This window comes from Coregonus lavaretus (assembly GCF_964263955.1).
Source record: "Coregonus lavaretus genome assembly, chromosome: 3".
Lineage (NCBI taxonomy): Eukaryota > Metazoa > Chordata > Actinopteri > Salmoniformes > Salmonidae > Coregonus > Coregonus lavaretus.
Genome location: NC_139990.1, coordinates 44,957,625 through 44,978,543, shown reverse-complemented (window position 1 = coordinate 44,978,543; position 20,919 = coordinate 44,957,625). Strand labels below are relative to the sequence as shown.

At 45.5% G+C, this 20,919-nt stretch overlaps 1 pseudogene across 1 annotated transcript in view; it reads right to left on the bottom strand.

Moving 5' to 3' along the window:
- The window catches only part of LOC311107447 (dynein axonemal heavy chain 11-like), an 86,899-nt pseudogene that overhangs the window by 29,587 nt on the left and 36,393 nt on the right, over positions 1 to 20,919 (bottom strand). The window contains exons 27-33 of the transcript in view: positions 9,117 to 9,240; positions 8,873 to 9,015; positions 7,821 to 7,982; positions 1,777 to 2,010; positions 1,075 to 1,221; positions 636 to 741; positions 228 to 371 (exon numbers count right to left, since the gene is read on the bottom strand). The product of the transcript in view is annotated as a dynein axonemal heavy chain 11-like (transcript). The remainder of the gene's footprint in view (positions 1 to 227; positions 372 to 635; positions 742 to 1,074; positions 1,222 to 1,776; positions 2,011 to 7,820; positions 7,983 to 8,872; positions 9,016 to 9,116; positions 9,241 to 20,919) is intronic.

The window sequence follows — 20,919 nt, the reverse complement described above, 5'->3', positions numbered from 1 at the left end:
AAATACCACCAGCTCTTTTTCAGAGTGTTTCTCGTTCAGACCAGAGTACAGTACAGTACAGTGGCGCTGGCTCCTTTCATAACTATATTCATAGAGCCATCATCCAGCTGTGTTGTGAGGATGAGACATGCAGGGTACAGGGCCAAGGCCCAGACCCAGATTACACTGGCATCCCTCAGACAGATGATGATGTGATTGACACAGTGACAGGTGGTAACCTTGGTTACCTTGGCCATGAAGGCCCGGGCTGTCTTCCAGCTCCGCTCCTTGGGGATGCGGCCACGCGGAGCCAGCAGCACCATCACCGCCGCCGCCACTTTGATCACCGCTGCCAGAAGGTTGGCGAACGATTTCAGCTCCGTCAGATTCACCTGGAGACAGATACAATGTACCACCAGGTAGTTATTGTAGAAGATAATTTATTCTCAACGACTTACCTGGCTTTATGACGGTTTAATAAATCAATCAAGAACCATATAAAACAAACCAAAAGGATCATTAGATAGATTAGTGATTTAGACACACAGCAAGTACTGTAACTAACTGGTTCATTTACAGATTGACTGGGTATCTTATTAGATATGTGGCTTAGCTACAATTGCTCTGTAATCTACGACATGATTTGAGTATTGTACCTTGTTGAGAGAGTCCAGCAATGGGCTCTGCAATGGGCTCTGCCTTGGCCAGGTCAGTCTCACAGTCCCTCTGCTTCAGTGAAACCTCTGTCTGGATGACAGACACCTGAACAGAGGACACAGACTCTATTGTCACTCCTTCAACTAAGAGGGCTTGACCTTCTTTTGTGAAATAGTGAAATAATTGTTTCCTATTGAGTCTAGACCTGGGTCAAACCCATCACATCAAGTATTTGTCTTGAAAGTATTTGAGGTGCGCTTGATTGATCTTGGGGTTTGCACTTTTAGGACTATTCTATTGTCCATTTTACTGGGCATAAGTAAATCAAGTGCAACTTAAGTATTAAAAATGACATCTAGTAATACAGATATTTTATATGTAATTGAGCCAGGTCTGATTAGGTATTTAACAAGTGTTAATGTGGTGAGAAGAGGTCACCTTCTGAGCTGCTACATCTGCAGCCTCTCTCTGGCAGCTGACTCTCTCTGTCTGCTGTCCAATCTTAGTGAAGAGAGCTTCTGCATCAGCATTCGTCAGGGTCAGATCCTCTTCCTGGGACGCCAGTTTGCCTTTTAGCTCCTCAACCTACAGTAAACCGCACAGTCCCGTAAGAGGATGCATCTCAGACGGCACCCTATTCCCTATCTAGTGCACTACTTTTGACCAGAACCTATAGGGCTGTGGTCAAAAGTAGTGCACTCTATAGAGAAAAGGGTGCCATTTGGGAAACATACATTAATATCATCATACCTTGGATAATGAATCTGATTTATGTTACGTCTATGTTAATGATATTATAATACATCTTCTGATGGCATTTTTTTCTGTAACAAAAACTGATTAAATAAATGGAAATCCAATGTTGTATTCCTCTTTGCGGCAATAGCTATAAAATGTGATTTACATACATTTCAAGGTTTATCAGCAGCATTCAATCAGTGTAAAGGCAAAAGGCATTATACAAATGTGCTACTGAAACCTTCTCTGATCTTGTACCATAGCCTTGAGGTTCTGATATTAACGTTAAAGGCTGCAATCCCAAATGGCACCCTATTCCCTACATAGTGCAGGGGCCTGGTCAAAAGTAGTGCACCATACAGGGAATAGGGTGCCATTTGGGACCCACTCATAGACTCCTACCTGAGCAGCGGTAGTCTGGAGCTTCTGAAGGCCGCTGACAAGGCGCTTCATCTTCCAGCGGATCTGAGCCCGGCTCGTCCCCAGGAGCTTGCTGTACAGGGTGATCTGCTGGAGAAAGCTCTTTGGAGTGGTGTAATTGTACCTCTTCTCAGTGCGCCGGTATTTTTCACTTGCCTGGTTGACACTGGTGTGAACGCAGGCCATGAAAAGACTGATGGATTTCAGGACGGCGGGCTGTAAAAATAAGCAGAGGTGGGGGGTGGGGGGGTGGGGGGGGGGGGGCGGGGGGGGGGGGGGGGGGGGGGGGACAGAGAGAGGGGGGAGAAGGGAGAAGCACACCAGGGGCGCTCTGGATTGAGTGGAATTTAACGTCTTCAAGCTGATGGGGCCTGAAATATTATCTTCATAAATTCTGAATTAATCTACAAGTTTTGCCATTTTACTTGGCCAGCCTCGACTTACTCAATCTGAAATTTAAGGGCAGCTAGCAGGAATGATTAGGCTTTGAAACCACTGGGAAAATAATGTGTTTAAGGCCTGTGACATGCAGTGGATAACGCAGAGGCTCTGTTTACATTATCCCTCATGTCCTTCAACTTTCTTGACACAGTCCTGGGTATTACACAGTACTCTACTGACTGGGTATTACACAGTACTCTACTGACTGGGTATTACACAGTACTCTACTGACTGGGTATTACACAGTACTCTACTGACTGGGTATTACACAGTACTCTACTGCACACAGTGTAGAAGCTACAACATAGTCCTACTGACTGGGTATTACACAGTACTCTACTGCACACAGTGTAGAAGCTACAACAACATAGTCCTACTGACTGGGTATTACACAGTACTCTACTGCACACAGTGTAGAAGCTACAACAACATAGTCCTACTGACTGGGTATTACACAGTACTCTACTGCACACAGTGTAGAAGCTACAACATAGTCCTACTGACTGGGTATTACACAGTACTCTACTGCACACAGTGTAGAAGCTACAACATAGTCCTACTGACTGGGTATTACACAGTACTCTACTGCACACAGTGTAGAAGCTACAACAACATAGTCCTACTGACTGGGTATTACACAGTACTCTACTGCACACAGTGTAGAAGCTACAACAACATAGTCCTACTGACTGGGTATTACACAGTACTCTACTGCACACAGTGTAGAAGCTACAACAACATAGTCCTACTGATTGGGTATTACACAGTACTCTACTGCACACAGTGTAGAAGCTACAACAACATAGTCCTACTGACTGGGTATTACACAGTACTCTACTGCACACAGTGTAGAAGCTACAACATAGTCCTACTGACTGGGTATTACACAGTACTCTACTGCACACAGTGTAGAAGCTACAACAACATAGTCCTACTGACTGGGTATTACACAGTACTCTACTGCACACAGTGTAGAAGCTACAACATAGTCCTACTGACTGGGTATTACACAGTACTCTACTGCACACAGTGTAGAAGCTACAACAACATAGTCCTACTGACTGGGTATTACACAGTACTCTACTGCACACAGTGTAGAAGCTACAACAACATAGTCCTACTGACTGGGTATTACACAGTACTCTACTGCACACAGTGTAGAAGCTACAACATAGTCCTACTGACTGGGTATTACACAGTACTCTACTGCACACAGTGTAGAAGCTACAACAACATAGTCCTACTGACTGGGTATTACACAGTACTCTACTGCACACAGTGTAGAAGCTACAACATAGTCCTACTGACTGGGTATTACACAGTACTCTACTACACACAGTGTAGAAGCTACAACAACATAGTCCTACTGATTGGGTATTACACAGTACTCTACTGCACACAGTGTAGAAGCTACAACAACATAGTCCTACTGACTGGGTATTACACAGTACTCTACTGCACACAGTGTAGAAGCTACAACATAGTCCTACTGACTGGGTATTACACAGTACTCTACTGCACACAGTGTAGAAGCTACAACAACATAGTCCTACTGACTGGGTATTACACAGTACTCTACTGCACACAGTGTAGAAGCTACAACATAGTCCTACTGACTGGGTATTACACAGTACTCTACTGCACACAGTGTAGAAGCTACAACAACATAGTCCTACTGACTGGGTATTACACAGTACTCTACTGCACACAGTGTAGAAGCTACAACATAGTCCTACTGACTGGGTATTACACAGTACTCTACTGCACACAGTGTAGAAGCTACAACAACATAGTCCTACTGACTGGGTATTACACAGTACTCTACTGCACACAGTGTAGAAGCTACAACATAGTCCTACTGACTGGGTATTACACAGTACTCTACTGCACACAGTGTAGAAGCTACAACATAGTCCTACTGACTGGGTATTACACAGTACTCTACTGCACACAGTGTAGAAGCTACAACAACATAGTCCTACTGACTGGGTATTACACAGTACTCTACTGCACACAGTGTAGAAGCTACAACATAGTCCTACTGACTGGGTATTACACAGTACTCTACTGCACACAGTGTAGAAGCTACAACAACATAGTCCTACTGACTGGGTATTACACAGTACTCTACTGCACACAGTGTAGAAGCTACAACAACATAGTCCTACTGACTGGGTATTACACAGTACTCTACTGCACACAGTGTAGAAGCTACAACAACATAGTCCTACTGATTGGGTATTACACAGTACTCTACTGCACACAGTGTAGAAGCTACAACAACATAGTCCTACTGACTGGGTATTACACAGTACTCTACTGCACACAGTGTAGAAGCTACAACATAGTCCTACTGACTGGGTATTACACAGTACTCTACTGCACACAGTGTAGAAGCTACAACAACATAGTCCTACTGACTGGGTATTACACAGTACTCTACTGCACACAGTGTAGAAGCTACAACATAGTCCTACTGACTGGGTATTACACAGTACTCTACTGCACACAGTGTAGAAGCTACAACAACATAGTCCTACTGACTGGGTATTACACAGTACTCTACTGCACACAGTGTAGAAGCTACAACAACATAGTCCTACTGACTGGGTATTACACAGTACTCTACTGCACACAGTGTAGAAGCTACAACATAGTCCTACTGACTGGGTATTACACAGTACTCTACTGCACACAGTGTAGAAGCTACAACAACATAGTCCTACTGACTGGGTATTACACAGTACTCTACTGCACACAGTGTAGAAGCTACAACATAGTCCTACTGACTGGGTATTACACAGTACTCTACTACACACAGTGTAGAAGCTACAACAACATAGTCCTACTGATTGGGTATTACACAGTACTCTACTGCACACAGTGTAGAAGCTACAACAACATAGTCCTACTGACTGGGTATTACACAGTACTCTACTGCACACAGTGTAGAAGCTACAACATAGTCCTACTGACTGGGTATTACACAGTACTCTACTGCACACAGTGTAGAAGCTACAACAACATAGTCCTACTGACTGGGTATTACACAGTACTCTACTGCACACAGTGTAGAAGCTACAACATAGTCCTACTGACTGGGTATTACACAGTACTCTACTGCACACAGTGTAGAAGCTACAACAACATAGTCCTACTGACTGGGTATTACACAGTACTCTACTGCACACAGTGTAGAAGCTACAACAACATAGTCCTACTGATTGGGTATTACACAGTACTCTACTGCACACAGTGTAGAAGCTACAACATAGTCCTACTGACTGGGTATTACACAGTACTCTACTGCACACAGTGTAGAAGCTACAACATAGTCCTACTGACTGGGTATTACACAGTACTCTACTGCACACAGTGTAGAAGCTACAACATAGTCCTACTGACTGGGTATTACACAGTACTCTACTGCACACAGTGTAGAAGCTACAACAACATAGTCCTACTGACTGGGTATTACACAGTACTCTACTGCACACAGTGTAGAAGCTACAACATAGTCCTACTGACTGGGTATTACACAGTACTCTACTGCACACAGTGTAGAAGCTACAACAACATAGTCCTACTGACTGGGTATTACACAGTACTCTACTGCACACAGTGTAGAAGCTACAACATAGTCCTACTGACTGGGTATTACACAGTACTCTACTGCACACAGTGTAGAAGCTACAACATAGTCCTACTGACTGGGTATTACACAGTACTCTACTGCACACAGTGTAGAAGCTACAACATAGTCCTACTGACTGGGTATTACACAGTACTCTACTGCACACAGTGTAGAAGCTACAACAACATAGTCCTACTGACTGGGTATTACACAGTACTCTACTGCACACAGTGTAGAAGCTACAACATAGTCCTACTGACTGGTTATTTATCATAGTACTGCTCAATGAACCACCATGTCACAATTAATCACACGCCGTTAGGGATCAATTAATGCAAAAACAAAGTAGCACAGAGAACAGGGATCAACCCTGAACATCACTCACAAAAGGCCATTGTACATGATCCAGGATCCAGAGGGAAAAATCATTAGTAATTAAGATCTGACATAATGCCTTTTGACAAAGTGTTGAATGTTCAGTTGAGATGCGGAGCGGCAAAGTTCTCATTGATTTACCTAGTTCATCCATTATTTGTGGCTTGTGCATTTTTAAACTCCATATAAATTAGTGTTTCATGTGCTGTTGTGCTTACCTAATCCTTTAACAAGACAAACATTTTTTTATACCGATTGCTTTGTATGTAATTTCTCACAAATAATTATTTGATTTCAGGTTTCAACTTCTCATATAAGGCAGGGATATTTCCATATTTCCATTTGATGGATGTTTTCATCGCTGCCAGACTCAAGTGCTTGGAGTTGAGGCCAGTGACCCTCTGTTTAACTGCTGGAAGTGGGTCATTCAAATCATACAGCTTTGGAGTAACACAGTGTACTGGAGAAAAGGTCAATAACATTGCCACGCACGCACACACAGAGAGAGAGACACAAATTCACACACACAACAGGGAAATCACACACACACACACACACACACACACACACAAACACACACACACACACACACACACACTCCTATAGTCTTCTCCCACTGCTCCCCAGCAGCAGCAGCATGTGAAGGCCCTTCCTGTTAGTACGGTGACAGCTGTGCCTCCTGATAGGGTCGTCGTTACCGTATTAATCACTCTGCTCTCATTAACATAAATGATCCTGGTTACTGATCGTTCCACTGCCATGAGGGAAAACAATGATACGTCTACTCTGCAGACACACACACACACACAGGAGTCATCTGCCATGTGACCAGCCATTTGTCAGTAGCTCAGTGTGTCTCAGTGGAGAAGTAATGATGAGGGATCTATGGTAAAGTTAATACAGCTGCACTGCTTTAATTACAAGATGTTCATTAAAAGTCTAACTGACTAAGTCTTAAACCCTTTAAGAGTGTCATTAGGAAGGACATGGCCAAAACACACTACAGCACAGTGTCAACTGTTGTTCTATTCTAGAACAGAATGGTTATTACAACTAACTGTTACATCTAACCTGTATAGCAGACAGCTGTTGTCAATCTCCAACCTTACTGTACGTAGCTCCATTCCTGTGTATTTTATTTTATTCATCTTGTGTTACTATTTTTACTATAATTGTAAAACTCTGCATCGTTGGGAAGGGCTCGTGAGCAAGTCTACACCAGTTGTATTCGGCGCATGTGAGAAAATGTAATTTGATTTGATTTGATTTAACATAGACCACAGAGATAACATCCAGATCAGAAACACCATCATATCAGTCAAACTACACGGCCTTGTAGTATCATTCATCTATTGGGAACAGACCAGAGCTGTGTAAAACACATTTCACATCGTGTCGCAAAAACACTCCAAATGAATGGGCACCTCTGATGAATTTGGGCCGTTTCCTGTTGAAGTATTTCAAAGAATTGGAAAAAGGTCTGAACCCAGGCCTGGTAAAGCAGAGTAGACTACAGTACCTTGCTGAGAGTGTCCAGTACATTTAATAAAGCTGTATTGTAGCTACCAGGCCTCACCTCAATGTCCTCAATCTCCTGGATGAACCTGAGGCTGACAGACTGCAGGGCCTCAAGGGGCCAGGGGTGGAACCAGTCCATTGTGGTGCAGTGGACCAGGGCAGGGAAGAGACAGGCCCTGAGACGCAGGGCACTGCCCACAGGAGACAGACACAGAACCAGCTAGAGAGAGACACCATCCGCATGGCAGGCAGAAGGATGTGAGGTTCAGACAGACAAGGACACATCGTATTCGTCCCAAATGGCACCCTATTCCCTATTTAGTGCCCTACTTTTGACCAGGCCCCATAGGGAGGCCCATATGGGGCCTACTATGTTCATGGCTGCATCCCAAATAGCACCCTATACCCTACAAAGCCATGAACATACAGGCCCTGGGAGAGATGGGGCTCTGGGTGGCTAACCACCATGCCAGACTGGCCCTTTTGGCAGACATGCAGGGTAAACACACAGGCACATATGTGCACATTGCCCAACACAGACATAAAATGATGTATGCCCAAATGCACATACTGTATGACAACACACACACAGTCATAGACCACTGAAACGGCAGATGCATCCAAAAGAAAACATCCTCTTTTATCAGAGCGAGATAAAACTGGCAGCCTACCTGTTCTACCTCCCTGTTTCTTTCCCTCTCACTCCCCTTCCTCCCTTCATCTCTCTCCCTCCCTCTTTCTATCTCTCTCTCTCTCGCTCTCTCCCTGTTTTTTTGTCCGTTGTGGGGCATGTCTGGCATGTGCAGTGAGCCACAGCCCAGTTGGATCTAACAGACAGGAAACCCCAGTAGAGGCCTGTCGGGGACAACGGATGGATTAGCTGGACTAGGAACATGTGCACTGTCTGAGACAACTCTTTCCTTCCTCTCCTTCAGCCCCCTGAGTCTCTGTCTGGCTCTGGCAAGGCATCTAACCATAACAACCATTCAACAGAGCAGAATTCATGGAGCCGTGTCTTAACCGACTATCTCCCTCTAGATTCGGAGGGGAATGTACAGTAAGCAGACTACCTACAGATCAGAAAGAGTCAAGTGTCTGACTGAACTGGACCGTGAGTTGGAGTCGGACCTGGTTGATGAAGAACCTCCAGCAGTTGTCTCTGGTGTCCAGCAGGCCCAGCCCCCGGACCTCAGTCCTCCCCCCCGGCTACAATCCATCCACCTCCTCCTCACTGAACAGGTCAGGGATCTCACCTGGGGAAACAGACACACAACACCACCAACAGAGACGAGGGAGGGATTGAGAACTGTAATTCCCAGTGACTTGCTCTACGGGAGAACCCTTAGGTAGTCACCTGATGCCAGCAGGTCGTTGATGATGACCAGGAAGCATTCGTCTGGTATCTGAGCGTCAGTCACGAGCAGAGCTATGGGTTGGTTCTTTACCCTTGTATTCAGGTACAACCCAGTCAGATCAAACTAGAACACAGATACATTACAGAACACTGTAACAGTCAGGGTCAGTAGAGAACACAGTAAAAGTCAGGGTCAGTAGAGAACACAGTAACAGTCAGGGCCAGTAGAGAACACAGTAAGAGTCAGGATCAGTAGAGAACACAGTAACAGTCAGGGTCAGTAGAGAACACAGTAACAGTCAGGGTCAGTAGAGAACACAGTAAAAGTCAGGGTCAGTAGAGAACACAGTAACAGTCAAGGTCAGTAGAGAACACAGTAACAGTCAGGGTCAGTAGAGAACACAGTAACAGTCAGGGCCAGTAGAGAACACAGTAACAGTCAGGGCCAGTAGAGAACACAGTAACAGTCAAGGTCAGTAGAGAACACAATAACAGTCAGGGTCAGTAGAGAACACAGCAACAGTCAGGGTCATTAGAGATCAAAGTAACAGTCAAGGTCAGTAGAGAACACAGTAACAGTCAGGGTCAGTAGAGAACACTAACAGTCAGGGTCAGTAGATAACACAGTAACAGTCAGGGTCAGTAGAGAACACAGTAACAGTCAGGGTCAGTAGAGACAGAACACAGTAACAGTCAGGGTCAGTAGAGACAGAACACAGTAACAATCAGGGTCAGTAGAGACAGAACACAGTAACAGTCAGGGTCAGTAGAGACAGAACACAGTAACAGTCAGGGTCAGTAGAGACAGAACACAGTAACAGTCAGGGTTAGTAGAGAACACAGTAACAGTCAAGGTCAGTAGAGAACACAGTAACAGTCAGGGTCAGTAGAGAACACAGTAACAGTCTGGGTCAGTAGAGACAGTAACAGTCAGGGTCAATAGAGAACACACTAACAGTCAGGGTCAGTAGAGAACACAGTAACAGTCAGGGTCAGTAGAGAACACAGTAACAGTCTGGGTCAGTAGAGAACACAGTAACAGTCAGGGTCAGTAGAGAACACAGTAACAGTCAGGGTCAGTAGAGAACACGGTAACAGTCAGGGCCAGTAGAGAACACAGTAACAGTCAGGGTCAGTAGAGAACACAGTAACAGTCAGGGTCAGTAGAGAACACAGTAACAGTCAGGGTCAGTAGAAAACACAGTAACAGTCAAGGTCAGTAGAGAACACGGTAACAGTCAGGGTCAGTAGAGAACACAGTAACAGTCAGGGCCAGTAGAGAACACAGTAACAGTCAGGGCCAGTAGAGAACACAGTAACAGTCAAGGTCAGTAGAGAACACAGTAACAGTCAAGGTCAGTAGAGAACACAGCAACAGTCAGGGTCAGTAGAGAACACAGTAACAGTCAAGGTCGGTAGAGAACACAATAACAGTCAGGGTCAGTAGAGAACACTAACAGTCAGGGTCAGTAGATAACACAGTAACAGTCAGGGTCAGTAGAAAACACAGTAACAGTCAGGGTCAGTAGAGAACACAGTAACAGTCAAGGTCAGTAGAGAACACGGTAACAGTCAGGGTCAGTAGAGAACACAGTAACAGTCAGGGCCAGTAGAGAACACAGTAACAGTCAGGGCCAGTAGAGAACAAAGTAACAGTCAAGGTCAGTAGAGAACACAGTAACAGTCAGGGTCAGTAGAGAACACAGTAACAGTCAAGGTCGGTAGAGAACACAGTAACAGTCAGGGTCAGTAGAGAACACTAACAGTCAGGGTCAGTAGATAACACAGTAACAGTCAGGGTCAGTAGAGAACACAGTAACAGTCAGGGTCAGTAGAGACAGAACACAGTAACAGTCAGGGTCAGTAGAAACAGAACACAGTAACAGTCAAGGTCAATAGAGAACACAGTAACCGTCAGGGTCAGTAGAGAACACAGTAACAGTCTGGGTCAGTAGAAACAGTAAAAGTCAGGGTCAATAGAGAACACAGTAACAGTCAGGTCAGTAGAGAACACAGTAACAGTCAGGGTTAGTAGAGAACACAGTAACAGTCAGGGTCAGGGTCAGTAGAGAACACAGTAACAGTCAGGGTCAGTAGAGAACACAGTAACAGTCAAGGTCAGTAGAGAACACAGTAACAGTAAGGGTCAGTAGAGAACACAGTAACAGTCAGGGTCAGTAGAGAACACAGTAACAGTCAGGGTCAGTAGAGAACACAGTAACAGTCAGGGTTAGTAGAGAACACAGTAACAGTCAGGGTCAGGGTCAATAGAGAACACAGTAACAGTCAGGTCCGTAGAGAACACAGTAACAGTCAGGGTTAGTAGAGAACACAGTAACAGTCAGGGTCAGGGTCAGTAGAGAACACAGTAACAGTAAGGGTCAGTAGAGAACACAGTAACAGTCAGGGTCAGTAGAGAACACAGTAACAGTCAGGATCAGTAGAGAACACAGTAACAGTCAGGGTCAGTAGAGAACACAGTAACAGTCAGGGTCAGTAGAGAACCCAGTAACAGTCAGGATCAGTAGAGAACACAGTAACAGTCAGGGTCAATAGAGAACACAGTAACAGTCAGGGTCAGTAGAGAACACAGTAACAGTCAGGGTCAGTAGAGAACACAGTAACAGTCAGGGTCAGTAGAGAACACAGTAAGAGTCAGGGTCAGTAGAGAACACAGTAACAGTCAGGGTCAGTAGAGAACACAGTAACAGTCAGGGTCAGTAGAGAACACAGTAACAGTCTGGGTCAGTAGAGAACAGAGTAACAGTCAGGGTCAGTAGAGAACACAGTAACAGTCAAGATCAGTAGAGAACACAGTAACAGTCAGGGTCAGTAGAGAACAGAGTAACAGTCAGTGTCAGTAGAGAACACAGTAACAGTCAGGGTCAGTAGAGAACACAGTAACAGTCAGGGTCAGTAGAGAACACAGTAACAGTCAGGGTCAGTAGAGAACACAGTAACAGTCAGGGTCAGTAGAGAACACAGTAACAGTCAGGGACAGTAGAGAACACAGTAACAGTCAGGGTCAGTAGAGAACACAGTAACAGTCAAGGTCAGTAGAGAACACAGTAAAAGTCAGGGTCAGTAGAGAACACAGTAACAGTCAGGGTCAGTAGAGAACACTGTAACAGTCAGGGTCAGTAGAGAACACAGTAACAGTCAGGGTCAGTAGAGAACACAGTAGCAGTCAGGGTCAGTAGAGAACACAGTAAAATGCAGGGCCAGTAGAGAACACAGTAACAGTCAGGGCCAGTAGAGAACACAGTAACAGTCGAGGTCAGTAGAGAACACAGCAACAGTTAGGGTCAGTAGAGAACACAGCAACAGTCAGGGTCAGTAGAGAACACAGCAACAGTCAGGGTCAGTAGAGAACACAGTAACAGTCAAGGTCAGTAGAGAACACAGTAACAGTCAGGGTCAGTAGAGAACACTAACAGTCAGGGTCAGTAGATAACACAGTAACAGTGAGGGTCAGTAGAGAAAACAGTAACAGTCAGGGTCAGTATAGACAGAACACAGTAACAGTCAGGGTCAGTAGAGACAGAACACAGTAACAGTCAGGGTCAGTAGATACAGAACACAATAACAGTCAGGGTCATTAGAGACAGAACACAGTAACAGTCAGGGTCAGTAGAGACAGAACACAGTAACAGTCAAGGTCAATAGAGAACACAGTAACCGTCAGGGTCAGTAGAGAACACAGTAACAGTAAGGGTCAGTAGAGAACACAGTAACAGTCAGGGTCAGTAGAGAACACAGTAACAGTCAGGGTCAGTAGAGAACACAGTAACAGTCAGGGTTAGTAGAGAACACAGTAACAGTCAGGGTCAGGGTCAATAGAGAACACAGTAACAGTCAGGTCAGTAGAGAACACAGTAACAGTCAGGGTTAGTAGAGAACACAGTAACAGTCAGGGTCAGGGTCAGTAGAGAACACAGTAACAGTAAGGGTCAGTAGAGAACACAGTAACAGTCAGGGTCAGTAGAGAACACAGTAACAGTCAGGATCAGTAGAGAACACAGTAACAGTCAGGGTTAGTAGAGAACACAGTAACAGTCAGGGTCAGGGTCAGTAGAGAACACAGTAACAGTAAGGGTCAGTAGAGAACACAGTAACAGTCGAGGTCAGTAGAGAACACAGCAACAGTTAGGGTCAGTAGAGAACACAGCAACAGTCAGGGTCAGTAGAGAACACAGCAACAGTCAGGGTCAGTAGAGAACACAGTAACAGTCAAGGTCAGTAGAGAACACAGTAACAGTCAGGGTCAGTAGAGAACACTAACAGTCAGGGTCCGTAGATAACACAGTAACAGTGAGGGTCAGTAGAGAACACAGTAACAGTCAGGGTCAGTATAGACAGAACACAGTAACAGTCAGGGTCAGTAGAGACAGAACACAGTAACAGTCAGGGTCAGTAGATACAGAACACAATAACAGTCAGGGTCATTAGAGACAGAACACAGTAACAGTCAGGGTCAGTAGAGACAGAACACAGTAACAGTCAAGGTCAATAGAGAACACAGTAACCGTCAGGGTCAGTAGAGAACACAGTAACAGTAAGGGTCATTAGAGAACACAGTAACAGTCAGGGTCAGTAGAGAACACAGTAACAGTCAGGGTCAGTAGAGAACACAGTAACAGTCAGGGTTAGTAGAGAACACAGTAACAGTCAGGGTCAGGGTCAGTAGAGAACACAGTAACAGTAAGGGTCAGTAGAGAACACAGTAACAGTCAGGGTCAGTAGAGAACACAGTAACAGTCAGGGTCAGTAGAGAACACAGTAACAGTCAGGATCAGTAGAGAACACAGTAACAGTCAGGGTCAATAGTGAACACAGTAACAGTCAGGGTCAGTAGAGAACACAGTAACAGTCAGGGTCAGTAGAGAACACAGTAACAGTCAGGGTCAGTAGAGAACACAGTAACAGTCAGGGTCAGTAGAGAACACAGTAAGAGTCAGGGTCAGTAGAGAACACAGTAACAGTCAGGGTCAGTAGAGAACACAGTAACAGACAGGGTCAGTAGAGAACACAGTAACAGTCTGGGTCAGTAGAGAACAGAGTAACAGTCAGGGTCAGTAGAGAACACAGTAACAGTCAAGATCAGTAGAGAACACAGTAACAGTCAGGGTCAATAGAGAACAGAGTAACAGTCAGTGTCAGTAGAGAACACAGTAACAGTCAGGGTCAGCAGAGAACACAGTAACAGTCAGGGTCAGTAGAGAACACAGTAACAGTCAGGGTCAGTATAGAACACAGTAACAGTCAGGGTCAGTAGAGAACACAGTAACAGTCAGGGCCAGTAGAGAACACAGTAACAGTCAGGGTCAGTAGAGAACACAGTAACAGTCAGGGACAGTAGAGAACACAGTAACAGTCAGGGTCAGTAGAGAACACAGTAACAGTCAAGGTCAGTAGAGAACACAGTAAAAGTCAGGGTCAGTAGAGAACACAGTAACAGTCAGGGTCAGTAGAGAACACTGTAACAGTCAGGGTCAGTAGAGAACACAGTAACAGTCAGGGTCAGTAGAGAACACAGTAGCAGTCAGGGTCAGTAGAGAACACAGTAAAATTCAGGGCCAGTAGAGAACACAGTAACAGTCAGGGCCAGTAGAGAACACAGTAACAGTCGAGGTCAGTAGAGAACACAGCAACAGTTAGGGTCAGTAGAGAACACAGCAACAGTCAGGGTCAGTAGAGAACACAGCAACAGTCAGGGTCAGTAGAGAACACAGTAACAGTCAAGGTCAGTAGAGAACACAGTAACAGTCAGGGTCAGTAGAGAACACAAACAGTCAGGGTCAGTAGATAACACAGTAACAGTGAGGGTCAGTAGAGAACACAGTAACAGTCAGGGTCAGTATAGACAGAACACAGTAACAGTCAGGGTCAGTAGAGACAGAACACAGTAACAGTCAGGGTCAGTAGATACAGAACACAATAACAGTCAGGGTCATTAGAGACAGAACACAGTAACAGTCAGGGTCAGTAGAGACAGAACACAGTAACAGTCAGGGTCAATAGAGAACACAGTAACAGTCAGGGTCAGTAGAGAACACAGTAACAGTCTGGGTCAGTAGAAACAGTAAAAGTCAGGGTCAATAGAGAACACAGTAACAGTCAGGGTCAGTAGAGAACACAGTAACAGTCAGGGTCAGTAGAGAACACAGTAACAGTCAGGGTCAGTAGAGAACACAGTAACAGTCAGGGTCAGTAGAGAACACAGTAACAGTCAGGATCAGTAGAGAACACAGTAACAGTCAGGGTCAGTAGAGAACACAGTAACAGTCAGGGTCAGTAGAGAACACAGTAACAGTCAGGGTCAGTAGAGAACACAGTAACAGTCAGGGTCAGTAGAGACCACAGTAACAGTCAGGGTCAGTAGAGAACACAGTAACACTCAGGGTCAGTAGAGACAGAACACAGTAACAGTCAGGGTCAATAGAGAACACAGTAACAGTCAGGGTCAGTAGAGAACACAGTAACAGTCTGGGTCAGTAGAAACAGTAAAAGTCAGGGTCAATAGAGAACACAGTAACAGTGAGGGTCAGTAGAGAACACAGTAACAGTCAGGGTCAGTATAGACAGAACACAGTAACAGTCAGGGTCAGTAGAGACAGAACACAGTAACAGTCAGGATCAGTAGATACAGAACACAATAACAGTCAGGGTCATTAGAGACAGAACACAGTAACAGTCAGGGTCAGTAGAGACAGAACACAGTAACAGTCAGGGTCAGTAGAGACAGAACACAGTAACAGTCAGGGTCAATAGAGAACACAGTAACAGTCAGGGTCAGTAGAGAACACAGTAACAGTCTGGGTCAGTAGAAACAGTAAAAGTCAGGGTCAATAGAGAACACAGTAACAGTCAGGGTCAGTAGAGAACACAGTAACAGTCAGGGTCAGTAGAGAACACAGCAACAGTCAGGGTTAGTAGAGAACACAGTAACAGTCAGGGTCAGTAGAGAACACAGTAACAGTCAGGGCCAGTAGAGAACACAGTAACAGTCAGGGTCAGTAGAGAACACAGTAACAGTCAGGGTCAGTAGAGAACACAGTAACAGTCAGGGTCAGTAGAGAACACAGTAACAGTCAAGGTCAGTAGAGAACACATTTACATTTACGTCATTTAGCAGACGCTCTTATCCAGAGCGACTTACAGTTAGTGCATACATTATTCTTTTTTTTTCTTTTTTTCATACTGGCCCCCCGTGGGAATCGAACCCACAACCCTGGCGTTGCAAACGCCATGCTCTACCAACTGAGCTACCTCCCTGCCGGCCATTCCCTCCACTACCCTGGACGACGCTGGGCCAATTGTGCGCCGCCCCATTGGTCTCCCAGTTGCGGAGGGCTACAGCAGAGCCTGGATTCGAACCAGGATCTCTAGTGGCACAGTTAGCACTGCCTTAGACCACTGCGCCACTCGGGAGACGTAACAATAAGGGTCAGTAGAGAACACAGTAACAGTCAGGGTCAGTAGAGAACACAGTAACAGTCAGGGTCAGTAGAGAACACTGTAACAGTCAGGGTCGGTAGAGAACACAGTAACAGTCGGGGTCAGTAGAGAACACAGTAACAGTCTGGGTCAATAGAGAACACAGTAACAGTCAGGGCCAGTAGAGAACACAGTAACAGTCAGGGTCAGGGTCAGTAGAGAACACAGTAACAGTCAGGGTCAGTAGAAAACACAGTAACAGTCAGGGTCAGTAGAGAACACAGTAACAGTCAGGGTCAGTAGAGAACACAGTAACAGTCAGGGTCAGTAGAGAACACAGTAACAGTCAAGGTCAGTAGAGAACACATTTACATTTACATTTACGTCATTTAGCAGACGCTCTTATCCAGAGCGACTTACAGTTAGTGCATACATTATTCTTTTTTTTTCTTTTTTTCATACTGGCCCCCCGTGGGAATCGAACCCACAATCCTGGCGTTGCAAACGCCATGCTCTACCAACTGAGCTACCTCCCTGCCGGCCATTCCCTCCCCTACCCTGGACGACGCTGGGCCAATTGTGCGCCGCCCCATTGGTCTCCCGGTTGCGGCCGGCTACAGCAGAGCCTGGATTCGAACCAGGATCTCTAGTGGCACAGTTAGCACTGCGATGCAGTGCCTTAGACCACTGCGCCACTCGGGAGACGTAACAATAAGGGTCAGTAGAGAACACAGTAACAGTCAGGGTCAGTAGAGAACACAGTAACAGTCAGGGTCAGTAGAGAACACTGTAACATTCAGGGTCGGTAGAGAACACAATAACAGTCAGGGTCAGTAGAGAACACAGTAACAGTCAGGGTCATTAGAGAACACTGTAACAGTCAGGGTCAGTAGAGAACACAGTAACAGTCAGGGTCAGTAGAGAACACAGTAACAGTCAGGGACAGTAGAGAACACAGTAACAGTCAGGGGCAGTAGAGAACACAGTAACAGTCAAGGTCAGTAGAGAACACAGTAAAAGTCAGGGTCAGTAGAGAACACAGTAACAGTCAGGGTCAGTAGAGAACACTGTAACAGTCAGGGTCAGTAGAGAACACAGTAACAGTCAGGGTCAGTAGAGAACACAGTAACAGTCAGGGTCAGTAGAGAACACAGTAAAATTCAGGGCCAGTAGAGAACACAGTAACAGTCAGGGTCAGTAGAGAACAAAGTAACAGTCAGGGACAGTAGAGAACACAGTAACAGTCAGGGGCAGTAGAGAACACAGTAACAGTCAAGGTCAGTAGAGAACACAGTAAAAGTCAGGGTCAGTAGAGAACACAGTAACAGTCAGGGTCAGTAGAGAACACTGTAACAGTCAGGGTCAGTAGAGAACACAGTAACAGTCAGGGTCAGTAGAGAACACAGTAACAGTCAGGGTCAGTAGAGAACACAGTAAAATTCAGGGCCAGTAGAGAACACAGTAACATTCAGGGCCAGTAGAGAACACAGTAACAGTCGAGGTCAGTAGAGAACACAGCAACAGTTAGGGTCAGTAGAGAACACAGCAACAGTCAGGGTCAGTAGAGAACACAGCAACAGTCAGGGTCAGTAGAGAACACAGTAACAGTCAAGGTCAGTAGAGAACACAGTACCTGGAGCCTAGCATTCCTAGTCAGTACCTGGAGTCTAGCATTCCTACTCAATACCTGGAGTCTAGTATTCCTACTCAGTACCTGGAGTCTAAGCATTCCTAGTCAGTACCTGGAGTCTAGCATTCCTACTCAGTACCTGGAGTCTAGCATTCCTACTCAGTACCTGGAGTCTAGCATTCCTACTCAGTACCTGGAGTCTAGCATTCCTACTCAGTACCTGGAGTCTAGCATTCCTACTCAGAACCTGGAGTCTAAGCATTCCTAGTCCGTACCTGGAGTCTAAGCATTCATAGTCAGTACCTGGAGTCTAAGCATTCCTACTCAGTACCTGGAGTCTAGCATTCCTACTCAGTACCTGTAGCCTAGCATTCCTACTCAGTACCTGGAGTCTAGCATTCCTACTCAGTACCTGTAGTCTAGCATTCCTACTCAGTACCTGGAGTCTAGCATTCCTAGTCAGTACCTGGAGTCTATTATTCATAGTCAGTACCTGGAGTCTAGCATTCACAGTCAGTACCTGGATTCTAGCATTCCTACTCAGTACCTGGAGTCTAGCATTCATAGTCAGTACCTGGAGTCTAGCACACCTAGTCAGTACCTGGAGTCTAAGCATTCCTACTCAGTACCTGGAGTCTAGAATTCCTACTCAGTACCTGGAGTCTAAGCATTCCTACTCAGTACCTGGAGTCTAAGCATTCCTACTCAGTACCTGGAGTCTAGCATTCCTACTAAGTACCTGGAGTCTAGCATTCCTACTCAGTACCTGGAGTCTAGCATTCCTACTCAGTACCTGGAGTCTAAGCATTCCTAGTCAGTACCTGGGGTCTTGCATTCCTAGTCAGTACCTGGAGTCTAAGCATTCCTACTCAGTACCTGGAGTCTAGCATTCCTACTCAGTACCTGGAGTCTAGCATTCCTACTCAGTACCTGGAGTCTAGCATTCCTACTCAGTACCTGTAGTCTAGCATTCCTACTCAGTACCTGGAGTCTAGCATTCCTACTCAGTACCTGGAGTCTATTATTCATAGTCAGTACCTGGAGTCTAGCATTCATAGTCAGTACCTGGAGTCTAGCATTCCTACTCAGTACCGGGAGTCGAAGCATTCCTACTCAGTACCTGGAGTCTAGCATTCCTAGTAAGTACCTGGAGTCTAGCATTCCTACTCAGTACCTGGAGTCTAAGCATTACTAGTCAGTACCTGGAGTCTAAGCATTCCTATTCAGTACCTGGAGTCTAAGCATTCCTAGTCAGTACCTGGAGTCTAGCATTCCTAGTCAGTACCTGTAGTCTAGCATTCCTAGTCAGTACCTGGAGTCTAAGCATTCCTAGTCAGTACCTGGAGTCTAGCATTCCTAGTCAGTTCCTGGAGTCTAAGCATTCCTACTCAGTACCTGGAGTCTAGCATTCCTAGCCAGTACCTGGAGTCTAGCATTCCTAGTCAGTACCTGGAGTCTAAGCATTCCTAGTCAGTACCTGGAGTCTAGCATTCCTAGTCAGTTCCTGGAGTCTAAGCATTCCTACTCAGTACCTGGAGTCTAGCATTCCTAGTCAGTACCTGGAGTCTAGCATTCCTACTCAGTACCTGAAGTCTAGCATTCCTACTCAGTACCTGGAGTCTAGCATTCCTACTCAGTACCTGGAGTCTAGCATTCCTAGTCTGTAACTGTAGTCTAAGCATTCCTAGTCAGTACCTGGAGCCTAGCATTCATAGTCAGTACCTGGAGTCTAGCATTCCTACTCAGTACCTGGAATCTAGCATTCATATTTAGTACCTGGAGTCTAGCATTCCTACTCAGTCCCTGGAGTCTAGCATTCCTACTCAGAACCTGGAGTCTAAGCATTCCTAGTCAGTACCTGGAGTCTAAGCATTCCTACTCAGTACCTTGAGCCTAGTATTCCTAGTCAGTACATGGAGTCTAGCATTCCTACTCAATACCTGGAGTCTAGCATTCCTACTCAGTACCTAGAGTCTAGCATTCCTACTCAGTACCTGGAGTCTAAGCATTCCTACTCAATACCTGAAGTCTAAGCATTCTTACTCAGTACCTGGAATCTAGCATTCATAGTCAGTACCTGGAGTCTAGCATTCCTAGTCAGTACATGGAGTCTAGCATTCCTAGTCAGTACCTGGAGTCTAGAATTCCTAGTCAGTACCCAGAGCCTAGCATTCCTATCTAGTACCTGGAGTCTAGCATTCCTAGTCAGTACCTGGAGTCTAGCATTCCTACTCAGATCCTGGAGTCTAGCCTTCCTAGTAAGTCCCTGGAGTCTAGCATTCATAGTCGGTACCTGGAGTCTAGCATTCCTAGTCAGTTCCTGGAGTCTAAGCATTCCTACTCAGTACCTGGAGTCTAGCATTCCTAGTCAGTACCTGGAGTCTAGCATTCCTATTTAGTACCTGGAGTCTAGCATTCCTACTCAGTACCTGGAGTCTAGCATTCCTACTCAGTACCTGGAGTCTAGCATTCCTACTCAGAACCTGGAGTCTAAGCATTCCTAGTCTGTACCCGGAGTCTAAGCATTCCTACTCAGTACCTGGAGCCTAGCATTCCTAGTCAGTACCTGGAGTCTAGCATTCCTACTCAGTTCCTGGAGTCTAGCATTCCTACTCAGTACCTGGAGTCTAAGCATTCCACGTCTGTAGCTGGAGTCTCAGGTTTCCTACTCAGTACCTGGAGCCTAGCATTCCTAGTCAGTACCTGGAGTCTAGCATTCCTACTCAGTACCTGGAA